The sequence below is a fragment of the Phyllobates terribilis genome, unplaced genomic scaffold (genome assembly GCF_046119375.1).
Source record: "Phyllobates terribilis strain yellow unplaced genomic scaffold, ASM4611937v1 Scaffold_217__1_contigs__length_3308461, whole genome shotgun sequence".
NCBI classification, from domain to species: Eukaryota; Metazoa; Chordata; class Amphibia; order Anura; family Dendrobatidae; genus Phyllobates; species Phyllobates terribilis.
In genome coordinates, this window is record NW_027362977.1 from 1,788,445 (window position 1) to 1,812,625 (window position 24,181).

The window sequence follows — 24,181 nt, forward strand, 5'->3', positions numbered from 1 at the left end:
GAAGCACACGGCCCTGTGTCCGGGTGCCTACAAAGAACAAGCCCCGTGTACCGGTGCCACCGAAGCACAGGGCTCCATATCTGAGTGCCCCAAAGCATACGGTCCTGTGTCCAGGTGCCACTGAAGCACAAGACCCGACGTCCACGTGCCACTGAAGCACAAGGCCCGATGTCTGGATGTCGCTGAAGCACACGGCGCGGCATTTATTTGCCATCAAAGCACATGCATCAGCTTCCGCATTCCAGTGAAGCACCAGGCCCGACATCCACATGCCACCGACGCACATGGACCGATGTCCGTGTGACACGAAAGCATCTACTGGTACAGAATATAATATCATGATATAGGTCATCTACGTATATAAGAATATATATATTCCTCCTATACCCTGTTTACAATGCTTTTGTTGGACAGAAAAAATGCATCAACAATTTGATTAGTAATGTAATAATGGCAATGGAGAACAGATGGGCATGTTAGCATTTATACTGGATTCCTGACAGATGCCACACAGACTAACGATTAGATTTGTTAATCCAAGGGAAATACACTATTGTGTTTCTGTTGACTTGTTATGTATGAGCATTTCTGTTACTGGTCAAGGGCAGACCAGTATTTGTATAACCCTGATTGTTGTCTTCTATTAGTCTGTGGAACAATTAATGTTGATTACGCTTTGTGTGGACACTGTGGCTTGTTGACTCCCAAGACAGGAGGACAAACTATGCAAATTCATTAAATGCTCAAACATTGAGACCTGAGCGCTGCCCTTTCCCCCAAACCTGTGAATGTGTACTTGCATGGAGAACTGTGACTATTTTAAAGGACATGTGCTTCTGTAGGAGAGACATGGGACAGAGATTGAAAGAGACTTGGAACATCAGCTTGGTAGTATGGCTTTACCTAAAGAGACACAGATTTGGATTCTACATGATTCTAGCCTAAGGGTACATAGCCCTGACTGGAAAGATACGGATCTGCTCCACTAACCATCAGAGAGCCCATGGATACATTTGTGGAGACCAGGTTGGGACGATGAAGTCACCTGGCTCCATGGATATGTTGTTTGGGGTTGCCAGGAGGGACCCATTGGTCGCCTGGAACTCATGGAGACATTCATAAAAGCCAGATTGGGACTCACCAGTTATCTGGCCCCATGGAAACTCTCGGAGAGGCCAGGGTGGGACCCTCAGGTCTCTTGACATTGTACCTTGAAGTGCCCATGAAGAACACGGCCTCGTGTCTGGGTGCCACCGAAGCACACGGCCCCGTTGAATGGGTGCCACCGAAGCACACAAACCTGCGTCCGGGTGCCACCGAAGCACACGACCTCCCTGTACAGGTGCCACCGAAGCACACGGCCCCATGTACGAGTGCCACCGAAGCACACAGATCAGCGTCCGGGTGCCACCGAAGCACAAGGCCCCGCATCTCGGTGCTACCGAAGCACAAAGACTGGCGTCTGGGTACCACCGAAGCACACGGCTCCGCGTACAAGTGCCCCTGAAGCACAAGGCCTTGTATCTGCGTGCCACCGAAACACACAGACCCGTGTCCGTGTGCCACCGAAGCACACAGACCCGTGTCTGGGTGCCACCGAAGCACACAAACTCGCGTCCGAGTGCCACCGAAGCACATGGCCCCGCTTCTCAGTGCTACCGAAGCACAAAGACCGACGTCCGGGTACCAACGAAGCACACGGGTCCGCGTACAAGTGCCCCTGAAACACACGGCCTCGTGTGTGGGTGCCACCGAAGCATACAGACCCCCGTTAATGTGCCAACGAAGCACTCTGCCCCGCGTCCAGGTGCCACCGAAGCACATGGCTCCGTGTCTAGGTGCCACCGAAGGACACAGCCTCGCGTCCAGGTGCCACTGAAGCACACGGCCCACATACGAGGGCCACGGAAGCACATGGCCCCGTGTCTGGATGCAACTGAATCACACAGACCCGTGTTCCGGTGCCACCGAAGCACATGGCCCTGCGTATAGGTACCACCGAAGCACACGGTCCGGAGTCTGGGTGCCACCGAAGCACATGAACCCACGTCTGGGAACCATAGAAGCACAAGGCCCCGCATACGGGTGCCACTGAAGCACGCGTCCGGGTGCCACCGAAGCACACGGCCCCGTGTTTGGGTGCCACTTAAGCACACAGACCAGCATAAGAGTGCCACCGAAGCATGTGACCCTGCGTCCGGGTGACCCCAAAGCACATGGTCCCGTGTCTAGGTGCCACCGAAGCACACAAACCCGCGTTAGGGTGCCATCAAAGCAGACGGCCTACCTGTACGGGTGCCACCGAAGCACATGGCCCCACATGCGAGTGCCACCGAAGCACAAGGACCCGTGTCTGGTTGACACCGAAGCACACTGACCCACATCCATGTGCCACAGAAGCACATGGCCCTGCGCCCGTGTGCCACCGAAGCACATGGCCCTGCTTATTGGTGCTACCGAAGCACAAACACCGGCGTCCGGGTACCACCGAAGCACACGGCTCCAAGTATGAATGTCCCTCATGTCTGGGTGACACCGAAGCACAGACCCACATCCATGTGCCATCGAAGCACATGGCCCCATGTCTAGGTGCCACCAAAGCACACAGACCCGCATCCGGGTGCCACCGAAGCACACGGCCCCGTGTCCGGGTGCCACCGAAGAACACGGCTTCACATGCTAGTACCACCAAAGCACACGGCCCCGTGTCTGGGTGCCACCGAAGCACACAGACCCGCATCCGTGTGCCACTGTAGCACTCTGCCCCACCTCCGGGTGCCACCGAAGCTCACGACCCCACATAAAAGTGCCACCGAAGCACACGGCCCAGTGTCTGGGTGCCACCGAAGCACATGGCCCCATGTCTAGGTGCCACCGAAGCAAACAGACCCGCATCCGGGTGCCACCAAAGAATACAGTTCCATGTACGAGTGCCCTTGAAGCACACAACCTCACGTCTGTATGCCACCGAAGCACACAGACCCATGTCTGTGTACCACCCAAGCACACAGACCACAGTCCGGATGCCACCAAAGCACATGGCCCCGTGTCTAGGTGCCACCGTAGCGCTTAGACCCGTGTCTGGGTGCCACCGAAGCACACAGACCAATGTCCATGTGCCACCGAAGCACATGGCCCCGCGTCCGCTTTCCACTGAAGCACATGGTCTTGCTTCTCAGTGCTACTGAAGCACAAAGCCGGACTACTAACTTCCTAAGCTTGCCGCTACCTTCTCTATGTGGGGGTCCGCCAGTAGCCGGGGCCAAATGATTGAGGTAGTTGACCCTGGAAGTCTCAAAGTCGCAGCTGTTCTATCCCAGGAGCGGAAGGGTGAGACTGTGTAATGTTGTACCATCTTGGGTATTTGCTGGGACTGTTTTATGTGTTTATTGTCCTATTTTGTGGTTCAATAAAGTATTGCCACGCTATTTTACCCTCACCCCTGTGTCGTCTGAGTAGCATTACGCCCACTGAAGACCCCGGAACTTCACACCATACATTAAATGTTGGATAACAGTTGCTTAACTCCTTAAATGCCGTGATGAAAAACAAGCATGGTATCTAAGTTGATAGACATAGGGAGGAGCTCCTTTTCTCTCAGTATCTCTAAAATGCGCAATAATGGAGTATTCAGAAGTAGAAAAAAAATAAAGTGAAAACCACAAAAATAACTTTTTTTACATTAAAACGTGTTTTGACAAAAAAATCACAAACAAAAAAATATAAACCTACGGTAATTTATATTGCAGCATCTGTAACTACCCAAACTATAAAGCCATCACATCATTTATCCTGACTGAAAAATGGCATAATAATAATAACACCACAATTGCTATTATTGATCATTTTGGCCTCACCCTAAAAAAAAATCCACCAGAATATATTACCTATACTGCATTATAAACTCTGTACAGTTATATAAATAACCAAATGGAAAAGTTCATACCAGTCATCACCCCCCATGGATGAAGCGGACAATGCTCCGGTGGTCTGCATCAGATCCGGAAGTGATGATTTCGCCATCCGGATGTTACTTGATCTCTGATTCACTGCACAGGTCAGGAAAGATCTAATGACACACTGGTTCAGACGCCTGTCCGGCCAATCTCAGGCTTCAGCATCGGTCACATCTGGGCGGCTTAGTCATCGTTTCTATCTAGAGTGAGTATAGCAGGGGGACGCACATTTGTTTGTTATTTTTAAAAGATCAACGCCAAAGAAAAAATATTGGATAACTCATTTAAAAGTAAAATAATGGTAGCTCTCAGAAAATGTAGACAGAAAAAATATTTTTATTTTTACAAAGTGATTTTATTGAGCAAAGCTTGAAAGCTTCAAAACCTTCTAAATTAGGTAAAGTGCTAAAAATAAAATAAATAACATTTTTTTTTTTACAAAATGCAGCTTTTTTTTGTTCATCTTTCCTACAAATAAATGGAATTAAAAAGTGATCAAAATGTTGTCTGTACCCTAAAATAGTACCACTGAGAGCTATAGATTGTCCTGGAAAATTTAAGCCCTCGTATAGCTTTGTCAACAGAAAAATTAACAAGTTATTGCTCTTAAAATATGGCAATATAAAATCAAATATATTCTTTTTCCCTTTCCAGATTTCTGACGCACTTGTACGACGTACATGGGGTGATTGTGTAAGTGGCCCACTTGTTACAGGGTGGGTGCTGGCTGTGTTATACAGATGGCACCGGCCTCTAAACAGCAGCTGCTGAAAATAGCACCGATTGTTACTGTCAATTTATGATAGCGGCATTTAAATAGTTTTTCACCATGTGGTGAAAAACTATGGGCGACTATTGCTACCAGCCCCCACCACGCACAATAGAATAGTGGGGGCTACTGGATTTGACATTGTTCAATATCTCCAAACAAATTACAAAACATTTGCATGCTGAAATCCCCTAAAGGAAAAATATATAAGTTAAAAAAATAAAGAGATATTGAAAGAATAAAAAAATTAAAAACTCAAATCATAACCTCGTCTCCTCGTTTTCAGCAAAGAAATGTAAAATAAATAAATAAATATATGTATATATACGGTATATATAGGAAACATATACTGGAACAGCACCATTTCACATTCACTCACGGTGGGTGCCAGGCCTCCAAGCAACCTGTCCAAATTGCATCTGAATAGAAACATGTAAGAAGGCAGCACTTCAGATATATTACATTTTTAGAAAAAATGGACTTTATTGAGCCCAAATGGCGACGTTTCGGTTCATAGAACCTTTCTCAAGCCTTGAATTTATCTGTAGTGCTGCCTTATTATATTTTATATATATATATATATATATATATATATATATATATATATATATACATGTATATACATAACAGCACATTTGGTAATGTTGCATTTGTAACACATATGATGAACGCTGTAAATAAAAAAAAAATGTTAAAAGCCCAAAATTTGGAATAGAAAGCAATCAACAAGCCGTAAGCAGCCCCCTTTGGTATTACTAAAACCAATAGCTTACGCTGGAAAAAAACAAGTCCTCATACAGCTCAAAAAAATGCATTGGTCTCTGAAAATGGCGACACAAGGCAATTTATTTTTACAAGATTCCGGCTTTCTTAACCCCCATCTCCCTGTCTTTGATGCAGGCAAGCTGAGCCTATATTTTTGACAGCAGATGATGGCTGTGTTATTCAGCCATCACTTGCCTCTAACAGCTGCGAATGGAGCAGAGCACCGCCCATAGCTATTAACCATCTAAATGCTGCTGTCAATCTGTGACAGCGCCATTAACAGCACGGTCTGGGGAAGAGCTCTTCTTACTGCCCACTGGCGTCACCACGACGTGATCGTGAGGCGCCAGGTTGCCATGACAGCTGGGGGTCTGCTGAAGACCCCAGTTGCTCGCCAGTACTGACAGTACTCCGGTGAACGCCAGATTCTAGTTGGAGTTCATGGGAGATCGGAGACAGTGATTTTTTTCTATATACAGCAATATAGCGGCATTGCTGTATAAAGTACAAGCGATCAGAAGATCAGACTAACAATTACAATGAAAAGAAAAAAATATTAAAAAAAAAATAAAATAAAAAAATAAAAGTTCCAATCACCCTCCTTTTCCCTCATTAAAAATAAATAAAAAAATCAAAATTTACACATAGTGTGGTATCGTGATTTCTGTATTAAAATATAAAATTAATTAATCTGATCAGTAACGGCGTAATGAGAAAAAAATGCAACATGAGGCGATGGAAACATCATATGTACCCCAAAATTGTATCAATAAAAACATCAGCTCAGGGCGCAAAAAGCGAATCCCTCGCACAGCCCCATCCACCAACACTTGGAAACCTATCGCGTCTCAAAAAATGACAACACAAGGGATTTTTTTTATTTTACAAATTTCTGATTTGTTTTCTACACTTAAAGTAAAAACGATGTATGTTTGGTATTGGTGAAATGGTACTGCCCCGGGAATCATATTGTCAGGACATTGTGACCAGATAATGAACGCTGTATATAATAAATACTGAGTTGGGGGATTGCGCTTTTTTCACTGCAGTTGGAATTTATCAGAAGATAAAATGGTGACATTCAATAGCAGAACTCGTCCCCAATAAACAAGTCGTCATACGGCGATATCAGCGGAAACATCAGAAAGTGACGGGAAGAAGGGAGGAGAACAGCGAAAACGCAAGAACTGATAATCGCCGGGAAGTGAAGGGGAAGCAGGAAATTCTACTAATCAGTTTGGTAACAGCCGCCATCATGCCACCGGAGAACCAGCACCGGACATTATTACCGGCCAATAAACCCCCAAACACAACGATCTGTTATTATTCCTTTATTCCTCGGCCCCTGGATGCAGATTATATGGACAAGTGACTGGAGCCATTAATAAGAGGAGATCACTCAGCAGATAACGAGCCGCCGTACGGATCCGCCGACAGAAGAAGGAAAAGTGATGGAGGAGACATAACAGGGCGGAAATCAGAGCTGTCAGGAAGGGGTTAAAGGGCATTTATTCCATTAGTAGGAATATGGTATCTATAGATTTGGTGTCAGCTGAATCCCCCAGAATAACCCAGCAGTGCAGAGACCCCCATCCTCCATGTATGTATGTACACTGCTATCTATAGACACACATACATCCACAATGCCCACAGCTCGTACATCGCACAGCCTCAGCCGGGGGCTCCACCACCCGGCAGCACAGACCCCGCTCACCACCTCAGACCCCCGGGGTGAGCGGTCATATCGCTGCTGGCTCTGCTCCTCCGTCCTCAGCAATTTGGTGACATCCGCGGTGATGGGAACACTGCGCGCAGGGCGTGGCTTCTCACTGTAACAGACACTGACGTGTTGTCATGGAGAACTCAGGGGGCGTGGTCTCTATAATGGGCGGAGTCTCCTGGGAATGGGCGGGGCCTCCGGTTTATAGTGTTCCGCACATAATAGGAAGTAGCAGCAGTGCATGCTGGTCTATACAGTGTAAGATCCGTCCTGCTGCTGCTGCTCGGGGAAGGTGGAGAGGGACAGAGAGCAAAAGGACAGATCTGTGAGAGGAGAGAGAGATGAGAATCTGTGTGAGAGGGGAGATCATGGGGGCAGTCTGTAATAGTGGGGGACTATGAGGAGCATGCTGTATGAGAGGGGACTATGGGGAACAGGCTGTATGAGAGGGGACTATGGGGAAAGTGGGGGGCTATGAGGAGCAGGCTGTATGAGAGGGGACTATGGGGAAAGTGGGGGGCTATGAGGAGCCGGCTGTATGAGAGGGGAGTATGGAGAAAGTGGGGGGCTATGAGGAGCAGGCTGTACGAGAGGGGACTATGGGGAACAGGCTGTATGAGAGGGAGCTATGGGGAAAGTGGGGGGCTATGAGGAGCAGGCTGTATGAGAGGGGAGTATGGGGAAAGTGGGGGGACTATGAGGAACAGGCTGTATGAGAGGGAGCTATGGGGAAAGTGGAGGGACTATGAGGAGCCGGCTGTATGAGAGGGGAGTATGGAGAAAGTGGGGGGCTATGAGGAGCAGGCTGTACGAGAGGGGACTATGGGGAACAGGCTGTATGAGAGGGAGCTATGGGGAAAGTGGGGGGCTATGAGGAGCTGGCTATATGAGAGGGGAGTATGGAGAAAGTGGGGGGCTATGAGGAGCAGGCTGTACGAGAGGGGACTATGGGGAGCAGGCTGTATGAGAGGGAGCTATGGGGAAAGTGGGGGGCTATAAGGAGCTGGCTGTATGAGAGGGGAGTATGGGGAAAGTGGGGGGACTATGAGGAACAGGCTGTATGAGAGGGAGCTATGGGGAACAGGCTGTGTGAGAGGGAGCTATGGGGAAAGTGGGGGGCTATGAGGAGCTGGCTATATGAGAGGGGAGTATGGAGAAAGTGGGGGGCTATGAGGAGCAGGCTGTACGAGAGGGGACTATGCGGAGCAGGCTGTATGAGAGGGAGCTATGGGGAAAGTGGGGGGCTATAAGGAGCTGGCTGTATGAGAGGGGAGTATGGGGAAAGTGGGGGGACTATGAGGAACAGGCTGTATGAGAGGGAGCTATGGGGAACAGGCTGTGTGAGAGGGAGCTATGGGGAAAGTGGGGGGCTATGAGGAGCTGGCTATATGAGAGGGGAGTATGGAGAAAGTGGGGGGCTATGAGGAGCAGGCTATATGAGAGGGGAGTATGGGGAAAGTGGGGGGCTATGAGGAGCAGGCTATATGAGAGGGGAGTATGGGGAAAGTGGGGGGCTGTGAGGAGCAGGCTATATGAGAGGGGAGTATGGGGAAAGTGGGGGCCTATGAGGAGCTGGCTGTATGAGAGGGGACTATGGGGAAAGTGGGGGCCTATGAGGAGCAGGCTGTATGAGAGGGGAGTATGGGGAAAGTGGGGGGCTATGAGTAGCTGGCTGTATGAGAGGGGATTATGGGGAAAGTGGGGGGACTATGAGGAGCAGGCTGTATGAGAGGGGAAAGTGGGGGGACTATTGCGAGTAGGCTGTATGAGAGGGAGCTATGGGGAAAGTGGGGGGCTATGAGGAGCTGGCTGTATGAGAGGGGACTGTGGGGAGACTACGAGGAGCAGGCTGTATAAGGGGACTATGGGGAGCAGGCTGTATGAGAGGGGACTATGGAGAAAGTGGGGGGACTATGAGGAGCAGGCTGTACGAGAGGAAAGTGGGGGGACGATGAGCATCAGGCTGTATGAGAGGGGACTATGGGGAACAGGCTGTATGAGGGGACTATGGGGAACAGGCTGTATGAGAGAGGAGTATGGGGAAAGTAGGGGGCTATGAGGAGCAGGCTGTATGAGAGGGAGCTATGGGGAAAGTGGGGGGCCATGAGGAGCTGGCTGTATGAGAGGGGAGTATGGGGAACGTGGGGGGACAATGGGGAACAGGCTGTATGAGAGGGGAGTATGGGGGGACTATGGGGAACAGGCTGTATTAGAGGGAGATATGGGGAAAGTGGGGGGACTATGGGGAGCAGGCTGTATGAGAGGGGACTATGGAGAAAGTGGGGGGTACTATGAGGAGCTGGCTGTATGAGAGAGGACTATGGGGAAAGTGGGGGGACTATGGGGAGCAGGCTGTATGAGAGGGGACTATGGAGAAAGTGGGGAACTCTGGAGCAGACTGTATGAGAGGGCACTATGGGGAAAGTGGGAGGGCTATTGGGAACAGGCTGTATGAGAGGGAGCTATGGGGAAAGTGGGGGGATATGAGGAGCTGGCAGTATGAGAGGAACATCAGGCTGTATGAGAGGGGACTATGGGGAAAGTAGGGAGATTATGAAGGAAAGGCTATATGAGAAGGGACTCTGGGGAAAGTGGGGGGACTATGGGGAGCAGGCTGTATGAGAGGGGACTATGGGGAAAGTGGGAGGACTATAAGGAGCAGACTGTATGAGAGGGGACTCTGGGGAAAGTAGGGGGACTGAGGAGCAGGCTGTATGAGTGGAAATTGAGGCAAGTAGGGGGGACTATGAGGAGCAGGTTGTATGAGGTGACTATGGGGAAAGTGGGGGGACTACAAGGAGCAGGCTGTATGAGAGAGGACTACGAGGAAAGTGGTAGGACTATGTAGAGCAGGCTGTATGAGAGGAGACTATGGGGAAAGTGGGGGGACTATAAGGAGCAGGTTGTATGAGGGGACTATGGGGAAAGTGGGGGGACTATGAGGAGCAGGCTGTATGAGAGGGGACTATGAGGAAAGTGGGAGGACTATGAGGAGCAGGCTGTATGAGAGGGGACTATGGGGAAAGTGGGGGGACTATGAAAAGCAGGCTGTATGAGGGAATTATGGAGAAAGTTGGGGACTATGAGGAACAGGCTGTATGAGAGGGGACAATGGGGAAAGTGGGGGGACTATGAGGAGCAGGCTGTATGAGGGAACTGTGGGGGGACTATGGGGAGCATGCTGTATGAGAGGGGACTATGGGGAAAGTGGGAGGACTATGAGGAGCAGGATGTATGAGATGGGACTATGGGGAAAGTGGGGGGACTGAGGAGCAGGCTGTATAAGAGGGGACTAAGGGGAAGGTGAGGGGACTATGAGGAGCAGGATATATGAGAGGGATGTGTGAGGCTCCATTGGGAGTTCTCTGAGAGGAAAGACAAAATGAAAAATGGAGGGTATATGGGGAAGAGGGACTATGGAGCATGTGGGGAACATTAGGGAGTGGTCTGTGAGTAAAAAGCTTTGGGTAAATTGAGGGACCATAGCTGGTGTTCTGTGAGAGACGGGATTATGGAGAAAGTGGGGGGAACTATGAGGAGTGGTCTGATAGAGCGAACTATGGGGAAAGTAGAGGGACCATGTGGAGGGGTTTGTGAGAGACGATACTATGGGGAAACCATAGGACATGGTCTATGAGACGAGGCCTATAGAGAAGTGGAAGATGAGGGTTTGTAAGAGATCAAAGACTTGGGGGACACTCTGTAAAAGTAGGGGTACCACAGGGAGCCGTCAGTTAATTTGGCCAGTGCGGAATGAGGGAAACCATGGTGAGCGGTCACTGATGGGGACCGTTGGAAGCAGTTTGTGTTAAATGATAGACAATCGGGATCACAAGATAAGAGGAGTGACTGAGAAGAGCGGTCAGGTGCCCATCATATAGATTAATGGCGGAGTGTACGGCATGTGCTGTGATGAATATAAAGTCTGCACTGTTGCATCATGATGTTGTTTATGGGGGTCTGTCTGATAAGTAACAGTGAGCCCTGGACCCAGAAGTACAAACCCACTGTTCGCCGCCCCTGCCCCCCAGCTCTAAATTATCCTAGGTACAAGCCCCCTGCACACAGCTCCTGCCCCCAGTTCTGCATTACCCAAGGTGCAAGACCCCTGCACACAGCTTCTGCCCTCATTTCTCCATTACCCAAGGTACAAGCAAGCCCCCTACACACAGTCCCTGCTTGCCAGTTCTGTATTACCGAAGGTACAAGCCCCCTGCACACAGCCCCTGCCCCTCAGTTCTGCATTATCTACTAGTGTAAGTCTCCTGCACACAGCCAATGCCCCCCCCCCGCCCAGTTCTGCATTACCCAAAGTACAAGCCCCCTGCACACAGCCACTGCCCCCAGTTCTGCATTACCCACAGGTACAACCCACTGCACACAGCCCCTGCCCCCAGGTCTGCATTACCTAAGATACAAGGCCCCTGAACACATTCCCTGCCCCCCAGTTCTGCATTACCCAAGATACAAGACCTCTGCACACAGCTCCTGCCCCCCAGATCTGCATTACCTAAGATACAAGCCCCCTGCACACAGCCCCTGCCTCCCCCCAGTTCTGCATTACCCACAGGTACAAGGCCCCTGCACACAGCCCCTGCCCCTAGGTCTGAATTACCTAAGATACAAGCCCCCTGCACACAGCCCCTGCCCCCCAATTCTGCATTACCCACGGGTACAAGCTCCGTGCGAAAAGCCCCTTCCCCCCCCTTAGGACTGCATTACCTAAGATACAAGTCCCCTGCACACATTCCCTGCCCCCTAGTTCTGCATTACCCAAGGTACAGCACCCTTGCACACAGCTCCTGCACCCCAGTTCTGCATTACCCTAGGTACACACCCCTGCCTCCAGGTCTGCATTATCCACTGGTATAAGCCCCCTTCACACAGCTCCTGCCCCTCAGTTCTGCATTACCCAAGGTACAAGCCCCTGCACAGCCTCTGTTTGTCAGGGCACGGAAAACCCACCAGGAGGCAGTAAACCTCATATGCTATCAAGGGGTGTACATAGAAATCATGGGGCCCCATTACAGAAGTTCTAATTGGGCTCCCCCCCTCCCCCAAAAAAATAATTGTTGGGGTCACAGGGGAGCATATCTCATAACTTTCCAGCCTTTACATAGTAATTTCCTCATGCTAAAGTCCTAGATTCCTTTTGCATTACCCCCATAAAGTATGATGCCAACAAAACAAAAGTACCCCCCCCCAAACACAGAATGATACCCCCATGGTGAATTCCTCTACATTAACCTCCACATGCACAGTATAATTACTCTATTGTACCCCACCTCAACTCCCAAGGCAATGTATGGTGACCCCAACACAGTATGATCCCCCAGCTGTGACCCCCCATACAGCCCTTCATGCAGTATAATGGACCTACATACAGTATGATGGCCCCACACCTCTCCACACTGTATAATGGCCCGCATTAGCCCTCCACACAGCATGATGGTACCCACACAGGGCTGCCACTAGGAATTACAGGGCCCCATACTGGCTAAATTTTTGGGCCCCCTTGAGACTCTGCCCAGTCTCCACCCCAGCTCCGCCTCAACCCCTCGAATGTTCCACAGTCCCACCGCCCACTCTTGGAAAAACTCTACTTTCTGCACCACGTCTTCACCAATCACACATTAACAGTACCCATTGAACACCGGCTCACATATACAGTACAGACCAAAAGTTTGGACACACCTCATTTAAAGATTTTTCTGTATTTTCATAACTATGAAAATTGTACATTCACACTGAAGGCATCAAAACTATGAATTAACACATCTGGAATGATATACTTAACAAAAAAGTGTGAAGCAACTGGAAATATGTCTTATATTATAGGTTCTTCCAAGTAGCCACCTTTTGCTTTGATGACTGCTTTGCACACTCTTGGCATTCTCTTGATGAGCTTCAAGAGGTAGTCACCGGAAATAGTCTTCCAACAATCTTGAAGGAGTTCCCAGAGATGCTTAGCACTTGTTGGCCCTTTTGCCTTCACTTTGCGTTCCAGCTCACCCCAAACCATCTCGATTGGGTTCAGGTCTGGTGACTGTGGAGGCCAGGTCATCTGGCGTAGCACCCCATCACTCTCCTCCTTGGTCAAATAGCCCTAACACAGCCTGGAGGTGTGTTTGGGGTCATTGTCCTGTTGAAAAATAAATGATGGTCCAACTAAAAGCAAACCGGATGGAATAGCATGCCGCTGCAAGATGCTGTGGTAGCCATGCTGGTTCAGTATGCCTTCAATTTTGAATAAATCCCCAACAGTGTCACCAGCAAAGCACCCCCACACCATCACACCTCCTCCTTCATGCTTCACGGTGGGAACCAGACATGTAGAGTCCATCTGTTCACCTTTTCTGCGTCGCACAAAGACACGGTGGTTGGAACCAAAGATCTCAAATTTGGACTCATCAGACCAAAGCACAGATTTCCACTGGTCTAATGTCCATTCCTTGTGTTCTTTACCCCAAACAAGTCTCTTCTGCTTGTTGCCTGTCCTTAGCAGTGTTTTCCTAGCAGCTATTTTACCATGAAGGCCTGCTGCACAAAGTCTCCTCTTAACAGTTGTTGTAGAGATGTGTCTGCTGCTAGAACTCTGTGTGGCATTGACCTGGTCTCTAATCTGAGCTGCTGTTAACCTGCGATTTCTGAGGCTGGTGACTCGGATAAACTTATCCTCAGAAGCAGAGGTGACTCTTGGTCTTCCTTTCCTGGGGCGGTCCTCATGTGAGCCAATTTCTTTGTAGCGCTTGATGGTTTTTGCAACTGCACTTAGGGACATTTTCAAAGTTTTCCCAATTTTTCGCACTGACTGACTTTCATTTCTTAAAGTAATGATGGCCACTCTTTTTTCTTTACTTAGCTGCTTTTTTCTTGCCATAATACAAATTCTAACAGTCTATTCAGTAGGACTATCAGCTGTGTATCCACCTGACTTCTGCACAACACAACTAATGGTCCCAACCCCATTTATAAGGCAAGAAATCCCACTTACTAAACCTGACAGGGCACACCTGTGAAGTGAAAACCATTTCCGGTGACTACCTCTTGAAGCTCATCAAGAGGATGCTAAGAGTGTGCAAAGCAGTCATCAAAGCAAAAGATGGCTACTTTGAAGAACCTAGAATATAAGACATATTTTCAGTTGTTTCACACTTTTTTGTTAACTATATAATTCCACATGTGTTAATTCATAGTTTTGATGCCTTCAGTGTGAATGTACAATTTTCATAGTCATGAAAATACAGAAAAATCTTTAAATGAGAAGGTGTGTCCAAACTTTTGGTCTGTACTGTATAGCCAGCAGCCTTTGTTTTGGCCAGAAGATTTTTTAAGCCACCACCACGACAAGGAAACTCTTCTCTAACATATTAAACATTTCTTATAATACTCAATACTCTTTTAGGTATATTTTATTCATGGGAATGTGTCACACACATTTTTTAAAATGACCAATAATACCACATACAAGGGATAAATACCACCACACTATGACTATATCACATATTACCACTACATAGTGACCGAATAATACCACATACAAGGGACAAATATCGCCACACCATGACCAGACCACATATTACCACCACATAGTGACCGAATAATACCACATACAGTACAGACCAAAAGTTTGGACATACCTTCTCATTTAAAGATTTTTCTATATTTTCTTGAAGCTCATCAAGAGAATGCCAAGAGTGTGCAAAGCAGTCATCAAAGCAAAAGGTGGCTACTTTGAAGAACCTAGAATATAAGACATATTTTCAGTTGCTTCACACTTTTTGTAAAGTATATAATTCCACATGTGTTAATTCATAGTTTTGATGCCTTCAGTGTGAATGTACAATTTTCATAGTCATGAAAATACAGAAAAATCTTTAAATGAGAAGGTGTGTCCAAACTTTTGGTCTATACTGTATACAGGGTGGTCCAAAAGTAGGTGGACAGAAAGTGTAATAAGGTTATGAAGGGACAGATTTAACAAACATGGTGTAAAGTGAAACTGGCTCATTTGCCCTTAGCAACCAGTCAGATTCCACTTTTCATTCCTCACAGACTCTTTGGAAAATGAAAGGTGGAATCTGATTGGTTGCTAAGGGCAACTGAGCCAGTTTCACAGATCTAGTTTTCAAAGATAGATCTCCCCCCAAATCTGTTTTCTTTTCAGATAACACATAATGGCAAATAATTTAAATACAGATCAAAGAAAATGGATTTTAACAGAGTATTGGAAATCTCAAAATGCTGAAACCGTTACAGCAAATTGGGTTGAAACATTTGGTACTCAAGCCCCAAAGAGACAAACCATTTACCACATTCGTGACAAATTCAATGCCACTGGCTCAATCCTTAATGCTCCAAAAACTGGTCGACCCAAAACAGTCTGTACAGAAGATAATAAACAACTTGTTGCTGAAACATTTGTTCAGAGTCCAAAAAAGTCCACCAGAAGAGCCTCTTTGGAATTGGGAATTTCACAAGCTTCTATCATGCGAATCCTGAAATCTATTGGGTGGAAAGCTTATCGTCCACGTCTAATTCATGGTTTATTGGAGGATGATCCAGACAGGCGGCTGCAATTTAGTGTTTGATAAATCTCCCCCTTCATAACCTTATTACACTTTCTGTCCACCTACTTTTGGACCACCCTGTGTATATACTTACATATATATATATATATATATATATATATATATATATATATATACACTGCTCAAAAAAATAAAGGGAACACTCAAATAACACATCCTAGATCTGAATGAATGAAATATTCTCATTGAATACTTTGTTCTGTAGAAAGTTGAATGTGCTGACAACAAAAACACAAAAAAATCATCAATGGAAATCAAATTTATTAACCAATGGAGGCCTGGATTTGGAGTCACCCCCAAAATTAAAGTGGAAAAACACACTACAGGCTGATCCAACTTTGATGTAATGTCCTTAAAACAAGTCAAAATGAGGCTCAGTGTTGTGTGTGGCCTCCACGTGCCTGTATGACCTCCCTACACCGCCTGGGCATGCTCCTGATGAGGTTGCGGATGGTCTCCTGTGGGATCTCCTCCCAGACCTGGACTAAAGCATCTGCCAACTCCTGGACAGTCTGTGGTGCAACGTGACGTTGGTGGATGGTGCGAGACATGATGTCCCAGATGTGCTCAATCGGATTCAGGTCTCGGGAACGGGCGGGCCAGTCCACAGCTTCAATGCCTTTATCTTGCAAGAACTGCTGACACACTCCAGCCACATGAGGTCTGGCATTGTCCTGCATTAGGAGGAACCCAGGGCCAACCGCCCCAGCATATGGTCTCACAAGGGGTCTGAGGATCTCATCTCGGTACCTAATGGCAGTCAGGCTACCTCTGGCGACCACATGGAGGGCTGTGCGGCCCTCCAAAGAAATGCCACCCCACACCATTACTGACCCAGTGCCAAACCGATCTTGCTGAAGGATGTTGCAGGCTGCAGATCGCTCTCCACGTCGTCTCCAGACTCTGTCACGTCTGTCACATGTGCTCAGTGTGAACCTGCTTTCAACTGTGAAGAGCACAGGGCGCCAGTGGCGACTTTGCCAATCCTGGTGTTCTGTAGCAAATGCCAAGCGTCCTGCACGGTCTTGGGTTGTGAGCACAACCCCTATCTGTGGACGTCGGGCCCTCATACCACCCTCATGGAGTCGGTTTCTAACCGTTTGTGCAGACACATGCACATTTGTGGCCTGCTGGAGGTCATTTTGCAGGGCTCTGGCAGTGCTTCTCCTGTTCCTCCTTGCACAAAAGCGGAGGTAGCGGTCTTGCTGCTGGGTTGTTGCCCTCCTACGGCCCCCTCCACGTCTCCTGGTGTACTGGCCTGTCTCCTGGTAGTGCCTCCAGCCTCTGGACACTACGCTGACAGACAAATCAAACCTTCTTGCCACAGCTCGCATTGATGTGCCATCCTGGATTAGCTGCACTACCTGAGCAACTTCTGTGGGTTGTAGAGTCCGTCTCATGCTACCATGAGTGTGAAAGCACAACCAACATTCAAAAGTGACCAAAACATCAGTCAGAAAGCATTGCTACTGAGATGTGGTCTGTGGTCCTCACCTGCAGAACCACTCCTTTATTGGGGGTGTCTTGATAATTGCCAATACTTTCCATCTATTGTCTATTCCATTTGCACAACAGCATGTGAAATTGATTGTCAATCCGTGTTTCTTCCTAAGTGGACAGTTTGATTTCACAGAAGTTTGATTTACTTGGAGTTATATTCTGTTGTTTAAGTGTTCCCTTTATTTTTTTGAGCAGTGTGTATGTGTATATATATATATATATATATATATATATATATATATATATATAAAACCATATAATATAGGATGAGAGATCCTGTAGCCAGGAGCCAATTCAGTCAGTGCATATAACTTTATATATCTGTGGACAGTATAACACATCCAGTGTACATATTGTTATATACCATCTGGTGTCTGTAGCCATGGTATATTATATATTGGTGATCCCGGACCCTGTGGAGGGGAACACATGGCATTACCAGGAATGCTATGTGTTCTGCTTAGTTAAGGGTTAAATGGCGGGAGAATGGCTTTCCAGCCGCTTTCAGATGGTCATGTAGCTAGGAGAAGTTAGGGAATTGATTGGATCTAAGGCCCGGCCATTCAGGGCACCGTAACAGGGGAGATATGATTTTTGCCCTGGAGATGGACCGTGATTGGAGCGGGTATCAGCTGGGGGATATAAGGGAGCAGTGCCGGAGGTTCATGTCTGTCCTCCGGCACTGTCGTACCTGAAGTGCTGCCCTGCCCTCCCTCCCTGAATTTTTGGCACGGCCTAGCGTTAGTCGTCCAGGTATCTGGATGGACAGGTAGTTGATTAACGGGCTTAAGCCTCATGGCCGAGCTGCGGTGTTGGAAAAATGGTTTGAACCTTTTAAGAAATTATGTTAATATGGTTATATTTATATGATATGTTTTAATATTTTAATAAAGGCTGTGGCCAATCTTTTATCCACCATGTCAATGTGTCAAGCAGTATTTGTTATTCGCTGTTTGGGTAGAGAGTTAGATTAATGTGTAATGCCTTTGCAATGTATCTGTAAAAATCGAAAGCTATACTATGGCTCTGTATGGCATCTGATTTTTTTTACGCACCCAGACTTGAATGTGCGAGTCTCATCTGATTTATAGAAGAAACCAGAACACGCTGCACTATTTTTCTCACACAAATTCAGTGAAAAAAAAATGTCTCATCTGCACTGTGTCACTGAATAACAATGGTCCGAGTGTGGTCCGTTATTTCAACAGACAGCACCCGGACCAAAAATACAATCCTGTGAATGAGCCCCAATCCTGGCTAGAAATCAGACATGAATTGCAGCAGCTGCTTACTGATGGTCTCCTGGCCAATCTCCTGCCAGCTTCCAGGATTTAAACCACAGAGAGGAAGCAGTCAGCAGATTGTGTGCTGTGATGAGGGCCTTTATGAGAGGGTGTAAAGATGGCAGCTGTGATGACCAGGGTAAGTGGAAGGGCTCTGGCGGGTGCAAGGGTTAAGTTACTTGCATGTTGTCTGGTTATAGGTAAATTCCACTTTTACATTGTGCTGCTGTTTTATGAGATTTGCATTGCTGGGTTCTTCATGGTTTATGTGGAGGCATGTCATTGTATGATTTTCCAATTTTCTTTTTTTTGTCTTATTGCTGAAACTAGAACTTGGCTTCTTCACTCTTTTTAGGCCATTTTAAAAAAACAACAACCTTGTTGCTTACTGAAATTCCTGCTGTGACTTTGCTGCTTGCCTACATCACTGAGTACTGGGCTAGCTGAGGCCTAACCCTGACAGCACATGTAACTCCTTTAGTGATATGGGTTAGGATTAGTGATGAGCGAGCACAAAAATGCTCGGGTACTCGTTGCTCGGGTCGAGCAAATTGGAATACTCAGGTGCTCGACCCGAGCAACGAGCCCAATGTAAGTCTATGGGAAACTCGAGCATTTTTCAGGCGGCTCCCCCCGGCGGTCTGCAGAGGGCCTAAAAATTGCCCAAATCGATGGGAACAGTGCTCAAATGACATGGGAAAAGCATGGGGAAGACCCCTGGAAGCATTTCTGACTCCCAGGTCACTGCTGTCAACAACGTTGTCAGCGTATTACACCACTTTTACGGACTCACAATAAAACATACAAAAACAACACCAAAATGGATTTTCCTGGGAAATATATTAAGAAACATCCTTTTCAAGGTAATGACTTGTATATAAGGCAAAATAAATAACCAAAACCAAAAATACTCCTCCACACCTTGGGCTATGTTCACACGTAGCGTTTTTGCACTTTTGCATTGCTTTCAACAAAGACAAATGCATTCACTGGGAAATGTAATTTTAACATTTTACAACCTTATCTGGCCATGTGGTGTGTGACACATCATCAGACACATGCATACAATGCTGAAAAGACATGGGAACAGCATGGGGAAGACCTCTGGAAGCATTTCTGACTCCCAGGTCACTGCCTAAAAGTGTGCCCATCATAAGTGATCCTTGGCGCATGCGAAGATGCCTCCCGCCATGCACCTGTCGTTGCAGACTTGCAACAATCACTGTCCACGTCTTTGTCCCAGTGCAGCGTTCAGTTGTCCCTACCCCATTCCTTGGAATGCAAGCGCAAGTATGCAGCCAGCCACCCACCCACCCACAGGCTGCAATACTACACTGCCAAATTTTTGACAGCTGCTTGCACTTGAAAATGTGGCCTTTTAGGCTCGTGGAGGCGGAAGCTTTTGATAACCTCATGCAGGAGGCGGCCGGGTGTCCATACTCCTGTCCCCAGCCGCCACTGTTTCTCCCGGTGTCGTCTCCTCCTTCCACAAGCACGGTTCCCACAACATTACCTGTGCCCTCCCCAGTGCACTTACTGGGAAGGACCGCCTAACCACAAACACGTGGACAGGTGAATGTGGCCAGGGAAGGTACGAAGCCAGTCCACAGCTTTTTTATGCTGAGAGTTGTATTTAGATAGGTGAAAGGACTGGCATAGAGGGAAACCATATCTACTCTGAGTGTCATTTCTCCGTCACCAGGTTCCGCCCATTGTCACACACGACCATGCCTGGCTGTATGTTCAGCGGTGAGAGCCACAGATCAGGCTGCTGTGTTACAGCTTTCAGCAACTCTGCAGTGCTGAAGCATGTTATCTTCAGCACAGCCTGTTGCCGCTTGGCCAAAACAGTGCTGCAGTGCTGTCAGCTTGTGACTGGTGTGGTCATTTTGGAGATGGAGGAGGAGGGGCATGAGCTGAACAATGTGATTATATTGAGGTTAAATTGGTGACGCTGTTTTTTTATACTAAAGAAAGATCCTATTGTTTTGTTTTTTTACGTTATTTTTTAAGACAAATGCATTCACCGGGAAATGTCATTTTAACATTTTACAACCTTATCTGGCAATGTGGTGTGTGACACATCATCAGACACATCCTTTTTTATTTATGATGGAGGGACTCTGAAAGTCATGAAGCCTATTTTTATAGGGACATCAGATGGCCCTTACTATTCTTAAAAGGCCAGCAGTCGGCCCTAGCTATTGTTAGAGAGCTATCAGCCAGATATGCTTTGTTGTTCCCATTATTAACAAGTGGGTCTCCTATACTGTTATTGCGTATCCAGTGACTGCAAGGGCTGCCAAAAATTTGGACGCAACCCAATACCCCTTTGAAGAGACATAGAGGAGGGTCTCAGTAAAAAAAATGTTCCCATTAGAAAGGAGCGGGTCTCCTATAGTGGTAATGCCCATGCTGTGACTGCAAGGGCTGCCAAAATTTGGGAAAAACCCAACTAAGAATTTAAAGACACACGGAGCAGGGCCACAGTAACAAGGTACGACATGTTCCCATTAGAAAGGAGAGGGTCTGCTATACAGTTATAGGGTATACAGTGAGTCCAACGGCTAACCAATTTTAGGAAAAACCCCACTAAGAATTTAAAGACACACAGAGCAGGGCCACAGTAACAAGGTACGACATGTTCCCATTAGAAAGGAGAGGGTCTGCTATACAGTTATAGGGTATACAGTGAGTCCAACGGCTGACCAATTTTAGGAAAAACCCCACTAAGAATTTAAAGACACACAGAGCAGGGCCACAGTAATGACAAATTCCCATTAGAAAAGAGAGAGTCTCCCATAGTGTTGGCCTATGCAGTGAATGCAAGGGCTGCCAAAAATTTGGAGGCACTTCAATGCCCCTTGGAAGAGATGTGGAGGAGGGCCTCATAAAAAAAAAAAAAATGTTCCCATTAGAAAGGAGCGGGCCTCCTATACTTGTAATGCGCATGCACTAAGAGTATGGGCTGACAAACATTTACCCCTGGGGGGTATACATGAACATACTGTATAAAAAAATTTTTTTAACGGGCATCATAAACACCCTTTAAAAAAATTATGTGGGTGTTGCATCACGGACCACGGTCATCATGGTGATATGGTGGTGGAGGATGAGGAGAAGGAGGAGGACAAGAGCAAATAGCCAAAATCAGGAAGCGTATACCCATGTGTGGGTGTGAAAAGGTGCATGGGAATACACCTCCCAAGAAAAGACACTGGATTTGAGTTTCTCACGCTGCTATCATTCGGTGTTGTTGAGAAGCCTGGCCCAATCCAGCCCTTGTTTATTTTTATAAGAGTCAGCCTGTCAGCATTTTCAGTTGACAGGCAGATAATTGATTTTTGGGCCTTCTGTGTAACTGCCAGGTACCACTGACCTAGATGCTGTACCGAAATCTCGCACATCAATCTCCTCATCTCTAGTGTCTAGCAGTGGCTGTCCCTATTGACTACAAGTAAACCCTCAGTCATACTGATCATTCTATTATAATGGGAAGTCGGAAAAGATTAGTGTTGGCAGGTGTAACATACCTGGCGGCGTCCTTGCATAGTGGTCCATCTCCCACTGTGCAAGAGCGTGCACTTGATTTCCAGTCCAGACTATCACTTTGGCTTCTTTCCATATGGTCTGCTTTGCTCTGCTCTGTCTGCTTAGGGCGACGGCCGCTGAACTTCCTGCTTCTTGTAGCTGCTGCAGACACACCCCTAATGCGTCCTCAGCCTATTGCTGTCTGTCACCTGGTATTTAACCCAGCTCCTCCCTGGAATCCTTGCCTGAGCATCTTGTTCTGTCAGTTGGCTTCTAGTCACTGATGTGCCAGGTCCTGTCTATGTTTCCTGCCTTGCGGTATCAGTTCCCGTGTCTGAACTGTGTCCTGTCTGTGCACTCTAGCCAGCTGTCTTTCTGCCTTTCCTGGAGGCTGTATTTCCAGGCCCGTGTGAACACGCTCTTAGCCTGTTCGTCCCACCCTCTAGGGGCCGCATACCCAGACTCGCTCCTGTATCTCGCTTCAGTAACAGTTCCTGTCTGAACTGTCTCCTAACCTGCTTCCTGTTTTTCTCTGTCCGTACCTTCCCTTTCTCCTGCATTGTCTGAACCAGCACTTGGCTTTACCTTGGCTCGTTCCTGTATTTGTTGCAGTAACAGTTCCTGTCTGAACTGTCTCCTAACCTGTCTCCTGTTTTTCTCTACGCCCATATCTTCCCTTTTTCTGCAGAGTCTGAACTCGTACCTAACTCCTGCTCGTTGTCACTGTACTTCCGTTTGTGAGTTTGTGGTCCACTCGCTACTTCACTGCAAGTACCCTGTGGGTATGTGGCTCTGCCTTTCCCTTCCTGTCTGTTCCGTGTGAACAGAGCCCTGTTCCCTCTGCCCTGCCTTGCTCGCCGCTCCGGCGGTTTCTGCCTGCTCTGCCTTGTTCACCGCTCCGGCGGTTCTTGCCTGCTCTGCCTTGCTCACCGCTCCGGCGGTTCTTGCCTGCTCTGACCCTTTGCTCACTGCTCCGGCAGTCTCGCTCTGCTCTGACCCTTTTCTCACTGCTCCGGCAGTCTTGCTCTGCTCTGACCCTTTGCTCGCTGCTCCGGCAGTCTCGCTCTGCTCTGACCATTTGCTCGCTGCTCCGGCAGTCTCGCTCTGCTCTGACCATTTGCTCACCGCTCCAGGCGGTCTCGTCTTGCTCTGCTCTTGCTCGCCGCTCCGGGCGGCCTCACTCTGCTGTGTTTGTCCACCGCATCTGCGGTTCTGTTCCTGAGTCCCAGTCTGTACTGGGTCCTATCCACTCTGTGCGCCAACCTGTCGTACCTGCCAGTACCTCCCTGCCTGCATACCAGTCGTGCTTACCAACATCCACCTGCCTACATACCGGCCGTACCTGCCAGTAACTCCCTGTTTGCATACCAGTTGTGCTTGCCAGCATCCACCCGTCTGCATACCTGCCGTGTCTGCCTGTACCCACCAGTCTGTGTGCCAGCCTAACCTGCCTGTTCCTGTATTCCCCGGTGTGGGTCAACAGCCGTGTCCAGGGTCTGACCTGGAGTAGCACCTGGTCCCTCTGCTCGGTCCCTCCTTGGTGCACTGGCGTCGTATGCCGTCGTGCGACATTGGTCGGATCGGGTGGATACTTAGTTACGCCCCTCCAGGCATTCACTCTCCGGTACGGTCCAGTGGAATCACTACATATACACGCACACGCCAGTCAGTTCGGGCGCGTGCATTACAGCAGGACAAGTGTCTTGTCAATAGCCAACTCATGTCTATGGCCACCTTAGCATCCGGAAAGCCATTCTCCAACCTACCATAAAAATGGAGGATAGGTAAAGGCTGTTAGAGCCTCAGCTAAACCTCACGTAAAAGAAGTCATGTAACAGTTATTTTAAAATAATAATGTAAATAAAACACAAGTCCGGATAAATGTCATTTTCCAAAACTTTATTTAGCATTGACTTTTTAATTTAAATCATTAAAGTATAAACTCTATTTTAAATGTAAAAATAGCTGCAGGGGCAACAGTTTTTCTTCTGAAACTCCTTTGTGGTCAAGATGTTCTGCTGTCAAAGGCCCTGCTTGTTCTTGGTCTTCCCCATCGTGCAAATTCT

General features: G+C 47.7%; 1 pseudogene; it reads left to right on the forward strand.

Moving 5' to 3' along the window:
* Positions 1–284: 284 nt before the first annotated feature.
* LOC141214192 (translation factor GUF1, mitochondrial-like) overlaps positions 285–24,181 on the forward strand; it is a 158,719-nt pseudogene continuing 134,822 nt past the window's right edge.